General features: G+C 48.2%; 1 pseudogene; it reads left to right on the top strand.

The window, feature by feature from the left end:
• The first annotated feature begins 1034 nt into the window (after positions 1 to 1034).
• Positions 1035 to 6632, top strand: LOC139231871 (NADH dehydrogenase [ubiquinone] 1 subunit C2-like; annotated as a pseudogene).
• Positions 6633 to 15249: the final 8617 nt, after the last annotated feature.

The raw sequence follows: 15249 nt of genomic DNA, 5'->3' as shown, positions 1-15249 counted from the left end.
GCGTCCCGTTAGCGCCCCCCTGGGGCACGTGCCAATGGGAGGTGTAAACGACCCCAATTCGACTCCCCCTGTTTCAAGGCGTTGAGGACAACATTTCCTTTATTGCACCTCCTGTGCGACTTTGCCGAATGTTCTCCGGTTAAGCCTTGATTGAAACTTTCCCAGTGGATGACGTTATTTTGTTTGCGAGCAGACTGAGTCACTTTACAGGCTGCGAGCCAGACTCAAGGATAATAATGATAATAGACAAAACATCTGTTTTTTCCTCGTTGTGCCCGCATCTAACTTTTTATTCCAATTAACACCGAGAGGAATAATATCCCCCCCCCACACCCTACCCCCAAATAATTTAAATAACTTCACTTGAGCTGTTTGCAAACCAATACCTAAAATTTATCGAAGTGCTCTCTGCGAGATCTCGCTGCGTGCAAATTGGCTCCCACGTTTCCTGACCTTACAACAATGTCTACACTTCAAACATTATTGCACTGCCTGCAAAGCACTTTGGGATGTCCTGATGTTAGACCATGTGCTCAAGTCTCTGGAGTGGGGCTTGAACCCATGACCTTCTAATTCAGAGATGAGAGTGCTGCCCACTGAGTCAATGCTGACAATATTGTACGAATGTGCACCACCTACAAGGTGCACTGCACTCACTCACCAAGGCTTCTTCGGCAGCACCTCCCAAACCCGCGACCTCTACCGCCTAGAAGGACATGGGCAGCGGGCGCAGGGGAACACCACCACCTCCACGTTCCCCTCCCAGTCACACACCATCCTGACTTGGAAATATATCGGCTGTTCCTTCATCGACGCTGGGTCAAAATCCTGGAACTCCCTCCCTGACAGCACTGTGGGAGCACCTTCACCACACGGACTGCAGCGGTTCACCACCACCTTCTTGAGGGCAATTAGGGATGGGCAATAAATGCCGGCCTTGCCAGCAACACCCACATCCCATAAACCAATTTTTAAAAAGTGCTTTCATTCTTTCATTTGAATTGTTATACAGGTACAACGTCTGAAATCCGGTCATGCCGGTTTTCAGGTTTTTCCGGATTTCGGTACAGAAATCCAATGTCCCGAATCCGGAAAGCCCTGGGCCGAGTATGAGGCTACAAGAAGGTTGGAGTGGGGAGGGTTGGGAAAGAGAAAGATTGATTTTGCTTTAACAATGGATACTTACGATCGATTCCATATGGGGCTGGAAATTAACCAACCTTGCGCCCGTTTTTTCGTTGATATTTTGCCGTTTCTTGGCGAAAAATGGTGATCTGCTAGTTTCGCCAAAGCCTTGCGCCGGCGGCTTTTAAATACTGCTGAAAAGCGGACCGCCAACGCGCAAGACTGGAAATAGCGCTTTCGTCTTAATTTTGTTAGCCGCCCCCGTATTCTGGGCGAAAAAAACCGCTCGCGCAAAGCCTGCGTTGCAGCCCCAATAACAGTATGAAGATCTGCAAAAAAGGTAAAAAGCTAAAGTTTTTATTTTTTCGTTCTTTTACAGCGATTCAATAGTTACGTGTCTTGTGGATGTTTTGTGATTGTTTATTTTTTTGTTTTTCGCAATTATTTTTGTGTGTGTATTCCCCCCTCTCCCGAGGCCTCTCTCACAGCGGTAATCGTCCTCGGACTAAAGTTGGCAATGACCGCGGTTTCCGCCGTGAATCCTCGTTCACCGCCGATTTTTACCGCTGGGCGCATTTTCTAAAGAAACTTAGGCCTTTAAAAAATAGCGGCGAGATCACCAAAAGAACGATTTCCAGCCCAAATTTGATTGCAATAAGTGCTGGTGTGCAAACTTCACTGGTGGGTCCTTCTACGCTCAGATTATCGAGACGAGTTCCTTTTCATTTGTGCAGTGGATTGACAATGTTGAAATAGCCCTAGTTTCGGTTAAAAATAGGTGGACTGCCGTCTGACTTCGAGTGACAGTATCGCATGTTTCTGGCCAATAACCAGCTCCTCAACACCTCTGGAACCTTGCCTCGCGAAAGATCAGCACTTTCGGACGTCTTGAGATCGTGAAAGCCGCGATATATATACAAGTCGTTCTTTCTTTCCAGGAGGATGGGAAAAGATTGGGGGCGGCGGGGGGGGGGGTTACTGGAAATGGGGACAGTAATTGTACAGCATTGTGTAAGAGTTCCGTTTGAGTTGAAGTGAGTTTAATTTGATCAAGAGGAATTTGGCGATAACCGTGTGGAGTGATTATACAGGGAGGCGCTGTTAAAAAAAAATGTCCGGAATTCAGAACATTTTTCCGGATTTAGGACGACCCTTCCACCGATCACCACGATGTCCGGATTTTGGAACATTCCGGTTTTTGGAACTCCGGATTTGGGAGGTTGCACCTGTACTATTTTATTGTAATGTCTCCCACCACCCCAAGTGTCTATTATTTTCCTGTAACGAGCTCAGTTGACCAGCATGGCGCGATAGCAACAGTAAAAGCTCACAGTTTTCATCGAGGAATTCATTAACAGTCCCTCATGCAGACCTCGTCCTGACATGAAGGTTATCCTTTGGAAAAACATTTCTGACTTAGGGCCTTACCAGTAATAATCAATTCATTCATTCCTGGAATGTGGGTGTCGCTGGCAAGGCCGGCATTTATTGCCCATCCCTAATTGCCCTTGAGATGGTGGTGGTGAGCCGCCTTCTTGAACCGCTGCAGTCCGTGTGGTGCTTTCATGCCCTAACAGCAGTAAGAAGGAACTTTGTGAATAAAGTTTTTTTCTGCTCAACTAATTAATTGAACAAATAGCCAACATAAGAACATAAGAAATAGGAGCAGGAGTCAGCCATTCGGCTCCTCGAGCCTGCTCCGTCATTCAATAAGATCATGGCTGATCTGATCTTGGCCTCAACTCCACTTCCCCGCCCGCTCCTCATAACCCTTGACTCCTTTATCATTCAAAAATCTGTCTATCCTAGTCTTGAATATATTCAACGTTTCACATTACCCACACATCAGGTCCTCTCTGGACTGGAAGAAACTGAGTAAAATTAAACCCTCCGGCACCCATTCAATGAAGCAAAATTGACTATTAGAGAAACTGGGGAGATTCTCCTTAAAAGCAGAGAAGGTTAAGGACAGATTTGATAGCAATGTTTAAAGTCATGAAGGGTTTTGCTCGAGTAAATATGGAGAAATGACTTCCAGTGGTAGAAAGGTCAGAAACCACAGATTTAAGGTAATTGACAAAAGAACCCAAGGCAACTGTATAAAACACTCGTTAGGCCACAGCTGGAGTACTGCGTGCAGTTCTGGTCACCACATTACAGGAAAGATGTGATTGCACCAGAGAGGGTACAGAGGAGATTTACGAGAATGTTGCCTGGACTGGAGAATTTTAGCCACGAGAAAAGATTGGATAGTCTGGGGTTGTTTTCTTTGGAATAGAGGAGACTGAGGGGAGACCTTATTGAGGTATATAAAATTATGAGGGGCCTAGATAGTGGATAGGAAGGACCTATTTCCCTTAGCAAAGGGATCAACAACCAGGGGGCATAGATTTAAAGTAATTGGTAGAAGGTTTAGAGGGGATTTGAGGGGAAATTTCTTCACCCAGGGGATCTGGAACTCACTGCCTGAAAGGGTGGTGGAGGCAGAAACCCTCACCACATTTAAAAAGTACTTGGATGTGCACTTGAAGGCTATGTACCAAGAGCTGGAAAGTACGATTAGGCTGGATAGCTCTTGGTCGGCTGGCACAGACATGATGGGCTGAAATGGCCTCCTTCCGTGTTGTAAATTTCTACGATATAGCGCCTTTTACAACCACCGGACGGCTCAAAGCACTTTACAGCCAATGAAGTGTAGTCACTGTTGTAATGTGGGAAACGCGGTTGCCAATTTGCACTCAGCAAGCTCCCACATACAGCAATGTGATAATGGACCAGATAACCTGTTTTTTTGGCTATGTTGATTGAGGGATAAATGTTGGCCAGGACACCAGGGATAACTCCCCTGCTCTTCTTCAAAATAGTGCCTTGGGATCTTTTACGTCCACCTGAGAGAGCAGACCGGGCCTCAGTTTAATGTCTCATCCTAAAGACGGCACCTCTGACAGTACGGTGCTCCCTCAGCACTGCACTGGGTGTGTCAGCCTAGATTTATCTTGCTTAAGTCCCTGGTGTGGGATTTAAACCTACAACCTTCTGACTCAGAGGCAAGGGTGCTACCCACTGAGCCACAGGTGATACCAAATAGATGAATCGATAAAAGTAAGGTCACTGATGAATGGAGATATCCTGAGGCCTGTGTTGGGCTCCACTCTTGTTTGTGCAATTCATAATTCTCACAGGAGAAGGAAGCTGTAATGATATTAATATAACATTTGCCGATGATTCCAAATTACGGAGCCACAATTTGCTGCCACAAAGCTTTGTAGCCAGATACCCGGTTTCAGTGAAATTATTCTACTCAGGGGGAACGTGGAGAAATTAAGCAGATGGATTAATTTTGGCAAAAAGAATTTAAATTGAAAAATGCACAGTAATGCCTACCGCAACAAGAAATGTTAACGTGCGTGTAAATAATCGATGGGTGTCCAATGGCAAATATTATAAATCTAAATTATACATGGGTGATCAGCAGCCACTGACTGATAGTATCCAGTCACTCTGAAACAAAGACAGTCTGGGCTCACTTTTCCCCATGCTGTTTTTTGGTGTATTGCAAGAGCGATACCCATTTTTTTGGGGGGGGGCCCCGATGACTCCAAAAACATAACTAGCAAGTTTCCCCATTCTAATTTTTGAAATTGGCGCCACGTAGCCTGTCCTTTAGCTTCGGTGGGGGTGGAGCCTAATGTCTGCGCTGAAAAAAACGATGCTCCTCCCCTTCTGCGCATGCGCGAAAAAAATGACGCTTTTTTATGTGACTGCTATGGACGCACATTGCCCAGTACAGCTCCCGGTCTGCATTCGGCCATTTTTAAAGAGCCAGTTGATGTGTGTGAGAACTTCAATTCTCAGCGGAAAAATTGGAGCTGCAATACAATATGCAACCCGGCTCAAGGACCAAGAATTTCTCACAGGATGAAATGGAGGCACTCGTTACTGTGATTGAGGCCAGATGACACGAGCTGGACACCAGCAGAGGTCACATAAAAGTTTCACCAAAAGAAGTGAAGAAACGCTGGAACCAACTTGCAGAAGATTACCGTGCAATGGTGATCACCCCGAGGTCTGGAGGCCAGCGCAAAAAGAAGTGGCAGGACCTTGGTCAAGTCGTTAGTGTAAGTAATATTTTCATTTATTCACTGGAATTGTAATTGTAAATGTGACCATCTGTATGTCTCAGCAGAAAGACACTCTCGCTAAAAAGCTATATTTTTATCTTAGCAGAAAAAGGTGGCACACAACAAAAGGGAAAGAACTCGAACAGGAGGCGGCCCGGCAAATCTGTACCCACTGATACCCTTGGAAGAGAGGGTCGCTGCTTTGATGGGTCCTGCCTGGAGAAAAGCAACCACCACTGCACAAGCTGGGCCCACACTCGAGGGAGAGGGTAAGTCCTGCAAATTCCACAGTCTGGCTTTGCTAAATGTTAAGTACTGCGCAGGCTAGCCATGCTTCAGTTCATGGGGATCTCTCCGTCAGCTACGCTTCAGTTGTTGCAATGTGCTATCATTCATTGTGGTCCTTCAAATCAGCCCGCTGCCTGCGCTGTGTGAGCCTACTCATGCCCCCCACCCAGCCCCCTCCTCTGCTGCTAACCATTTGTCTGTTCTGTTACATTTTGCTGAACTTGAGGCCAACCCTGACAAGGCTGAAGCCGATGCAGAAGAAGATTCAGACACGGACGAGCCTGAAGAGGAGAACATCTTCCAATCCGACCTTCCAGACCAAGAGAATAGGGGGGAGGGGCAGGGGGAGGGGAGGATGAAGCCCCCACTCGTGTACTCACTCTGGTGGAGGTGTAGGTGCCACCCATTGAGGTGCTTGTACCCTTTCCTGAGTGGTGCGAGTGTTGGGACATTCCACGGTTTCTCACTGTCCGAGGCTGGGGATTCCAGTGGGGTGCAGCGAGGCACACCCAGGGCCCCACTGTCCGAGGCGGCGGGTCCCAGTGGGATGCAGCGAGCCACACCCAGGGTGAGGAGGGGAAGGGGAGCTCGACAGCTCAACAGCGCTCTCCTGAGGCGCAGGATCTAAGATCACTTGCAAGCTTTTAAACTTGTAAAAATTGGCATAACTGACAAAAAAACTTTTAATTTGAGAATAGTTACGTCGCTGGTGACGGTTGGGAAGCGGCGGGTGAGCGAGCGAGCGAGCGGAGACGGGGCTCCTGCCGGCCGAGGCGAAGGTTCTGCCGCCGCCGGGCATTGTCAACAGGAACGGCGTGTGGCTGGGCGTCATCGGCTGGACCACCACGCTGCTGCAGAACGGCATCAACCGGCGGCCGCCACTCAAAGCCGATGTACACCAACAGCTTCTTTTTGCAAGTGTTGGATGGTGTGTTGGCTATTATGTCACAAAGCTGGAAAATTACAAGACTGCCAAAGTAGACCATGAAATGATGGAATATATTCAGCTTCACCCAGATGACTTTCCTGCAGAAGAAAAGAAGACATTTGCTCGAGATTCTGGAGAATTTTCATCCAATTTGCCAAACTACGCATTAGTCGACCATGTTGGGTAATCGTCATAACTCACACCACTGTCTATCAGCTGATATATAAAAATACGATAATCTGTGCTCATGGTCTTTCTCATTGTCAATTGCCTTGTAATAAATTATATGAAATTTAAAAAAAACAACAATACTAACAACAACTACAACAAAAGCAGCAAAGAAAGGCTGCACCCATCTCGCCTCCACTTTATTCTAAGACCGCCCGCTGCGCTTGGTCTTGTTGACTCCACCCCTGCGGTAGCGCTGTGTTTCTCGGCTTGGTACCAAGCTTTTTCTTTCAAACATCTCGGGTAATGCACACTTCAGGCAGCAAAGCCTTCAAGGATGAGCTGCTGGCGCAAAGCTCGAGCAATTCTCCGCCGTCGTACTCCGGGTTCAGGTAGTTGCATGGCTTCCTCGCCCTCCTCCTCCTCGTCATCTGCACTTTCCTCCTCATCATCAGCCTCTCTCACCTCAGGTGGGTCTTCTACTACCAGCTCCTGCTGCCTCATGATGGCTAAGTTGTGCAGCGTGCAGCACACAACAGTGAACTGACCGACAATCTCAGGGGAGTATTGCAAGTAACCTCCGGAATGGTCTAGGTATCGGAAACGCTGCTTCAAGGTGCCAATGGTCCTCTCTATTATGCTGCACGTCACAATGTGCGACATGTTGTATTCCTGCTCAGCTTCCATCCGGGTTACACGTAGGGGTGTCATGAGCCAGGTGGCGAGGCCGTACCCTTTGTCTCCCAGCAGTCAGCTCTGCCTTTTCTGGCTGTTGCTGAAACATGGCAGATATAACGCTCTCGCGTAGGATGAACGCATCATGGGTGCTCCCAGGGTATCTCGCATCGACCGACATGATGCGATGCATGTTGTCACACACGAGTCGCACATTCACAGAAGGAAAGCCTTTTCTGTTCCTGTACATCTCGGAATCCTCCAAAGGTGCTCGCAAGGCGATGTGGGTACAATCAATGAAGCCCTGTACCTTTGAGAAGCCAGCAATCCTGGAGAAGCCCACAGCCCTGTCACGCTTTGCTTGGGGGAACTTCATGTAGTCATTCCTCCAGGCATATAGTGCAGTAGTCATCTGCTGAATGCAGATATGTGTTGCATGTTGAGAAATGGCACACACCTCCACAGTTGTGGCCTGGAATGATCCAGATGCATAGAATGAAAGTGCAGCTGTAACCTTCACTTCAACTGACAAAGCAATCCTCCTGACGTTTCTATGTTGCATGTCTGCTTTCACTAACTCACAGATCTTGGTTACAACTTCTTTGCGGAAACGCAGCCTTCTCACTCAGTCTGCATCACTCAGGTGCAGATATGAATGCCTGTCTCAATATACCCAATGTGGATAAGGCCTCCTGCCCATCACCCTACTTGCTCTGAGGTTCTTCATGCGATGAAGTCGAATCAATCGTCTCCTTCGCAGCACCATCATGCAGAAGGCTTGCACGAGACATGGCATTGTCAATATTGCCCCCGTAATTAAATTGTACCTTTACAGGAGGCTGAAAACAGCAGGACAAGGAGTCAAAGCTTCTCTCCTCTCTCCCCAAGGTCGACGGCCTAGTTTGGATCGCACCCTGGTCTGCTCATGCACAATAGGCTTGCTTAGAACAAGAAGCTAGGCATTCAATGAGGACATTTGGGGCAACAAAGTCTAATGCAATTCTTTAATTTTAGACTTTTTTCAAAGTAGCACCCCACCACTGACCGAACGTCTCCTCACTGGGCTCGAGGGTCGGCCGGCAGAATCGCTCCCTCGCCCGGACACGGCAAACACCCAGCTCCCTCGGGCTTCTTTTGAAGCTGCTGATTAGTGTAGGTCTTCTTATCCCTTTAGTTCAGCTTCCACCCTCCCCCACTTCCCCAGCTTCTTTTGAAGCCAAGCCCCAAGCCCCTGTGTCCGGGCGAGGGAGCGGTTCTGCCGGCCGGCGCTCCGACCCTCGAGCTCGGTGAGGAGACGTTGGGTGGTGGAAAAAAATCCAAAATGAAAGAACTGCGTTAGACGTCCATTTTCTCTGTTTTGAGTTTGAAAAAATTAAGCTTCACGATGCATATTCTTTGTCTTCTTGACTCCCTCCAAAACTTCGCAGAAAAACAATGGCATCTTTCTGCGTTGTCTTTTTAATATGCGCTGATTTTTCTTAAGTGCCCAGAAGGTTTTTCGGGAGTGGTCACATACACCGTCCGAGGAGAACTGTGAGTTGGCCAAACTTGCATAAATGCGGAAAAACTGGCACAGACATCAGGCTATGACGCAAAAAAATACTAACCTAAAAAAAACGCAACTAACTGAGTTACGCTGCCGCAGAAACTTTGGGGAAACTTGGATATTTTAACTTACGCCATAAAGAGCGATGAGCCAAAAAAATGATGCAGATAACTGGGGAAAATTGAGCCCAGAGAATGCTGGAAACTTAGCATGTCAGGTAGCATCGGTGCGGGGGGGGGGGGAAAGACACTTCTTAAGAACATAAAAACATGAGAAATAGGAGCAGGAGTCAGCCATTTGACCCCTCGAACCTGCTCCGCCATTCAATAAGATCATGGCTGATCTTCTACCTCAACTCCACTTTCCTGCACTTTCCCCATGTCCATTAATTCGCTTAATATCCAAATCGATCTCTGTCTTGAATATACTCAATGACTGATCATTCACAGGGGTAGGGAATTCCAAAGATTCACCATCCTCTGAGTGAAGAAGTTTCTCAGTCCTAAATGGCCGACCCCTTATTCTGAGTCTGTGACCCCTGGTTCTGGACTCCCCAGCCAGGGGGAAACATCCTCCAAGCATCTACCCTATAAGAATTTTATACATTTCAATGAGATTACCTCTCATAATTCTGAATTCTAGTCGCCTCAATCTCTCCTCATAGGACAACCCTCCCATCCCAGGAATCAATCCAGTGAACCTTTGTTGCACTCTCTCTGATGCAAGTATATCCTTCCTTAGGTAAGGCGCCCATACTGTAAACAGTATTCCAGGTTTGGTCTCACCAACAAGTGCCTTTAATGTAGTGAAACGTCCCAAGGGGGTTCACAGGAGTGTTATGAGATTTAAAAATTTGACACCGAGCCGCTTAAGTAGAAATTAGCGCAGGTGACCAAAGCTTGGTAAGAGGGTTAGGTTTTAAGGAGCGTTTTGAAGGAGGAAAGAGAGGTAGCGAGGCATAGAGCTTTAAGGAGGGAGTTCCAGAGCTTGGGGCACAGGCAACAGAAAGCACCGCCACTGATAGGTCCTTACTATACAGTATAAATACACACGAGGCCCATGCTTGAGAGAAGGTCACTCTGTGACCTGTCCTTTATTCCTTAGCACTCAAGTGATGAAGGTGGGTGGAGCTTCCCCTTTTATACCTGAAGGTCCAGGTTAGGAGTGTCTCCCACCTAGTGGTCAGTGTTCTCACGGTGTACAACTTAGGTCAGTTTATACATGGGTTACAATGATGGTTGAATACATGACATCACCTCCCCCCCCCAAAGTCTTATTGGGATCACAGGTTAAGTCTCTCTGGTGGTTTACGCTCTCTTGTAGAGCGCCTGAGTTGGGGCTCCGGTTGTTGGGCGCTGGCCTGAGTGTCTGCTGTTTGCGGTGCCTCAGGCCTGTCCGGACTGCCCACAGTGACTGGGCTCTCCTCCCTTTAGTTCTGGTGTTCGGTCACCTGTGGAGGAGTGAACTCTACATCGTGTTCTTCCTCTGCTTCTTCTATGGGGTTGCTGAACCTCCTTTTTGTTTGATCCACGTGTTTGTGGCAGATTTGTCCATTGGTAAGTTTAACTACCAGAATCCTATTTCCCTCTTTGGCAATCACAGTGCCTGCGAGCCATTTGGGCCCTGCAGCGTAGTTGAGGACAAAAACAGGATCATTTACATCAATATTCCTGTCTGGCATAAAAATAAAAAAGGGAAGGTGGCTCAACCGTGGCTATCAAGGGAAATCAGGGATAGTATTAAAGCCAAGGAAGTGGCATACAAATTGGCCAGAAATAGCAGCGAACCTGGGGACTGGGAGAAATTTAGAACTCAGCAGAGGAGGACAAAGGGTTTGATTAGGGCAGGGAAAATGGAGTATGAGAAGAAGCTTGCAGGGAACATTAAGACGGATTGCAAAAGTTTCTATAGATATGTAAAGAGAAAAAGGTAAGTAAAGACAAACGTAGGTCCCCTGCAGTCAGAATCATGGGAAGTCTTAACGGGGAACAAAGAAATGGCGGACCAATTGAACAAGTACTTTGGTTTGGTATTCACGAAGGAGGACACGAACAACCTTCCGGTTATAAAAGGGGTCAGGGGGTCTAGTAAGGAGGAGGAACTGAGGGAAATCCTTATTAGCCGGGAAATTGTGTTGGGGAAATTGATGGGATTGAAGGCCGATAAATCCCCAGGGCCTGATGGACTGCATCCCAGAGTACTTAAGGAGGTGGCCTTGGAAATAGTGAATGCGTTGACAGTCATTTTCCAACATTCCATTGACTCTGGATCAGTTCCTATGGAGTGGAGGGTAGCCAATGTAACCCCACTTTTTAAAAAAGGAGGGAGAGAGAAAACAGGGAATTATAGACCGGTCAGCCTGACATCGGTAGTGGGTAAAATGATGGAATCAATTATTAAGGATGTCATAGCAGTGCATTTGGAAAGAGGTGACATGATAGGTCCAAGTCAGCATGGATTTGTGAAAGGGAAATCATGCTTGACAAATCTTCTGGAATTTTTTGAGGATGTTTCCAGTAGAGTGGATAAGGGAGAACCAGTTGATGTGGTATATTTGGACTTTCAGAAGGCGTTCGACAAGGTCCCACACAAGAGATTGATGTGCAAAGTTAGAGCACATGGGATTGGGGGTAGTGTACTGACATGGATTGAGAACTGGTTGTCAGACAGGAAGCAAAGAGTAGGAGTAAATGGGTACTTTTCAGAATGGCAGGCAGTGACTAGTGGGGTACCGCAAGGTTCTGTGCTGGGGCCCCAGCTGTTTACACTGTACATTAATGATTTAGATGAGGGGATTAAATGTAGTATCTCCAAATTTGCGGATGACACTAAGTTGGGTGGCAGTGTGAGCTGCAAGGAGGATGCTATGAGGCTACAGAGTGACTTGGATAGGTTAGGTGAGTGGGCAAATGCGTGGCAGATGAAGTATAATGTGGATAAATGTGAGGTTATCCACTTTGGTGGTAAAAACAGAGAGACAGACTATTATCTGAATGGTGACAGATTAGGAAAAGGGGAGGTGCAAAGAGACCTGGGTGTCATGGTACATCAGTCATTGAAGGTTGGCATGCAGGTGCAGCAGGCGGTTAAGAAAGCAAATGGCATGTTGGCCTTCATAGCAAGGGGATTTGAGTACAGGGGCAGGGAGGTGTTGCTACAGTTGTACAGGGCATTGGTGAGGCCACACCTGGAGTATTGTGTACAGTTTTGGTCTCCTAACCTGAGGAAGGACATTCTTGCTATTGAGGGAGTGCAGCGAAGGTTCACCAGACTGATTCCCGGGATGGCGGGACTGACCTATCAAGAAAGACTGGATCAACTGGGCTTGTATTCACTGGAGTTCAGAAGAATGAGAGGGGACCTCATAGAAACATTTAAAATTCTGACGGGGTTAGACAGGTTAGATGCAGGAAGAATGTTCCCAATGTTGGGGAAGTCCAGAACCAGAGGTCACAGTCTAAGGATAAGGGGTAAGCCATTTAGGACCGAGATGCGGAGGAACTTCTTCACCCAGAGAGTGGTGAACCTGTGGAATTCTCTACCACAGAAAGTTGTTGAGGCCAATTCACTAAATATATTCAAAAAGGAGTTAGATGAGGTCCTTACTACTAGGGGGATCAAGGGGTATGGCGAGAAAGCAGGAATGGGGTACTGAAGTTGAATGTTCAGCCATGAACTCATTGAATGGCGGTGCAGGCTAGAAGGGCCGAATGGCCTACTCCTGCACCTATTTTCTATGTTTCTATGTTTAATACATCGCGCCCTCGCATTCCTGTCATGGTAGTCATATTGTGGCTGGCGTCTGCTCTCGACAATTTTTTTCATGGTGGGGCGTATAAGGGATAACCTGGTTTTGAGCATCCTTTTCATTAGCAGCTCTGCGGGTGGAACCCCTGTGAGCGAGTGTGGTCGGGATCTGTAGGCCAACAGGAGGCGTGATAAGCGGGTTTGTAGGGAACTCCCTTGGATTCTGAGCATCCCCTGTTTGATTATCTGCACTGCTCGTTCTGCCTGGCCATTTGAGGCCGGCTTGAACGGTGCCGTTCTGACATGGTTAATTCCATTGCCTGTCATGAAGTCCTGGAATTCAGTGCTTGTGAAGCACGGGCCATTGTCGCTGACCAAGATGTCCAGTAGACCGTGGGCCGCGAACATTGCCCATAGACTTTCTACCGTGGCAGAGGATGTGCTTGAATTTAAAATGTCACACTCGATCCATTTGGAGTAGGCGTCTACTACAACCAAAAACATTTTTCCCATGAAAGGACCTGCGTAGTCCACATGGATGCATGACCAAGGCTTGGCGGGCCATGGCCAGGGGCTAAGGGGGGCTTCCCTGGGCGCATGGCCCAGCTGGGCACACGTGTTGCACCTGTGAACACAAAGTTCCAGATTTGCGTCTATCCCTGGCCACCAAACGTGTGACCTGGCATTTGCCTTCATCATGACAATGCCTGGATGCTCATTGTGGAGTTCTCTGATGAACACCTCTCTGCCCATCTGGGGCATGACTACGCGGTTTCCCCACAGTAGGCAATCGGCCTGAATCGAGAGTTCATCCCTGCGCCTGTGAAATGGTTTAAATTCCTCAGGGCATGCCCTGTACGTGGCTGCCCAGTCCCCATTCAGGACACATTTCTTGACTAGAGACAATAGCGGGTCTCTATTTGTCCAGACTTTAATCTGACGGGCTGTCACAGGTGAGCCTTCGCTTCTGAAAGCTTCAACAGCCATGACCATCTCAGCAGCATGCTCAGTAGCCCCTTCAGTGGTGGCTAGTGGGAGCCTGCTGAGTGCATCGGCGCAGTTTTCGGTGCCCGGTCTGTGCCGAATTGTGTAGTCATAGGCGGCTAACGTGAGTGCCCACTTCTGTATCCGGGCCGATGCGTTTGCATTTATGGCCTTATTGTCGGCCAAAAGGGACGTTAGGGGTTTGTGATCTGTCTCCAGCTCAAATTTCCTGCCAAACAGGTACTGGTGCATTTTCTTTACAGCATATGCACATGCGAACGCCTCCTTTTCTACCATCCCGTAACCCCTTTCTGCCTGAGACAGGCTCCTGGAGGCATAAGCTACCGGCTGTAACTGACCCTTGGCATTGACATGCTGCAACACACACCCAACACCATAGGACGACGCATCGCATGTTAACACAAGTTTCTTACATGGGTCGTATAGTGTTAACAGAGTGTTGGAATATAACAAATTGCAAGCTTTATTAAAAGCCCTTTCCTGGCTGTCCCCCCAGACCCATTCGTGACCTTTGCGTAGGAGCACGTGTAGCGGCTCTAGCAGCGTGCTCAATTTGGGAAGAAAGTTACAAAAATAGTTCAGGAGCCCCAGGAACGAACGCAGCTCCGTCGTGTTACGGGGTCTGGGTGCTCTCTGGATCGCTTCCATCTTGGATGCAGTAGGGCTGATCCTGTCTGCTGCTACCCTCATCCCCAGGAATTCTACCTCTGGAGCTAGGAAGACGCACTTCGCCTTTTTCAGTCGCAGCCCTACCCGATCCAGTCTGCGTAGCACCTCCTCCAGGTTGTGGAGGTGTTCTTCAGTATCGTAACCCGTGATGAGGATGTCGTCCTGAAAAACCGCCGTTTCTGGAATCGACTTGAGGAGGCTTTACATATTTCGTTGGAAGATCGTGGCGGCCGAGCGAATCCTGAACGGACATCTGTTGTACTCAAACAACCCCCTGTGTGTCGTGATGGTGGTCAGCTTCTTCGACTCACTCGCCAGCTCCTGGGTCATGTAAGCTGAGGTTAGGTCCAATTTTGAAAAAAGTTTGCCACCGGATAGCGTCGCAAAGAGGTCCTCCACTCTTGGTAGTGGATACTGGACTTGGAGTGACACCCGATTGATGGTGGCTTGTAATCACCACATATCCTGACCGCGACCCATCCGCTTTGAGCACCGGCACGATCGGGCTCGCCCAGTCACTGAATTCGACTGGCGAGATGATGCCTTCCCTCAGCAGGCGGTCCAGTTCGCTTTCTATCTTTTCCCGCATCATGTACGGCACCGCTCTGGCCTTGTGGTGTACTGGTCTGGCGTCCGGGTTTATGTGAATCACTACCTTGGCCCCCATGAAAGTGCCGATGCCGGGTTGAAATAATGAGTCAAATTTGTCCAGGATCTGTGAGCATGATACTCGCTCCACAGAGGAAATTGCATTGACATCGCCCCATTTCCAGTTCATGACAGCAAGCCAACTCCTCCCCAGTAGTGCGGGACCGTCCCCTGGGATAATCCAAAGTGGCAACCTGTTCTCCGAATCTTTGTGGGTCTGATCTGTTTTTTGTAAGTCCGTAGCTGTGCGTCAGTCGGCGATAATTTTGGCCTCCTGGCCTTGGACGCCCACAACTTTTCGAACTGTTTGATACCCATCAGGTACTGGC

The sequence above is a fragment of the Pristiophorus japonicus genome, chromosome 2 (assembly GCF_044704955.1).
Source record: "Pristiophorus japonicus isolate sPriJap1 chromosome 2, sPriJap1.hap1, whole genome shotgun sequence".
NCBI classification, from domain to species: Eukaryota; Metazoa; Chordata; class Chondrichthyes; family Pristiophoridae; genus Pristiophorus; species Pristiophorus japonicus.
This window is presented reverse-complemented; position numbering and strand designations above follow the sequence as displayed.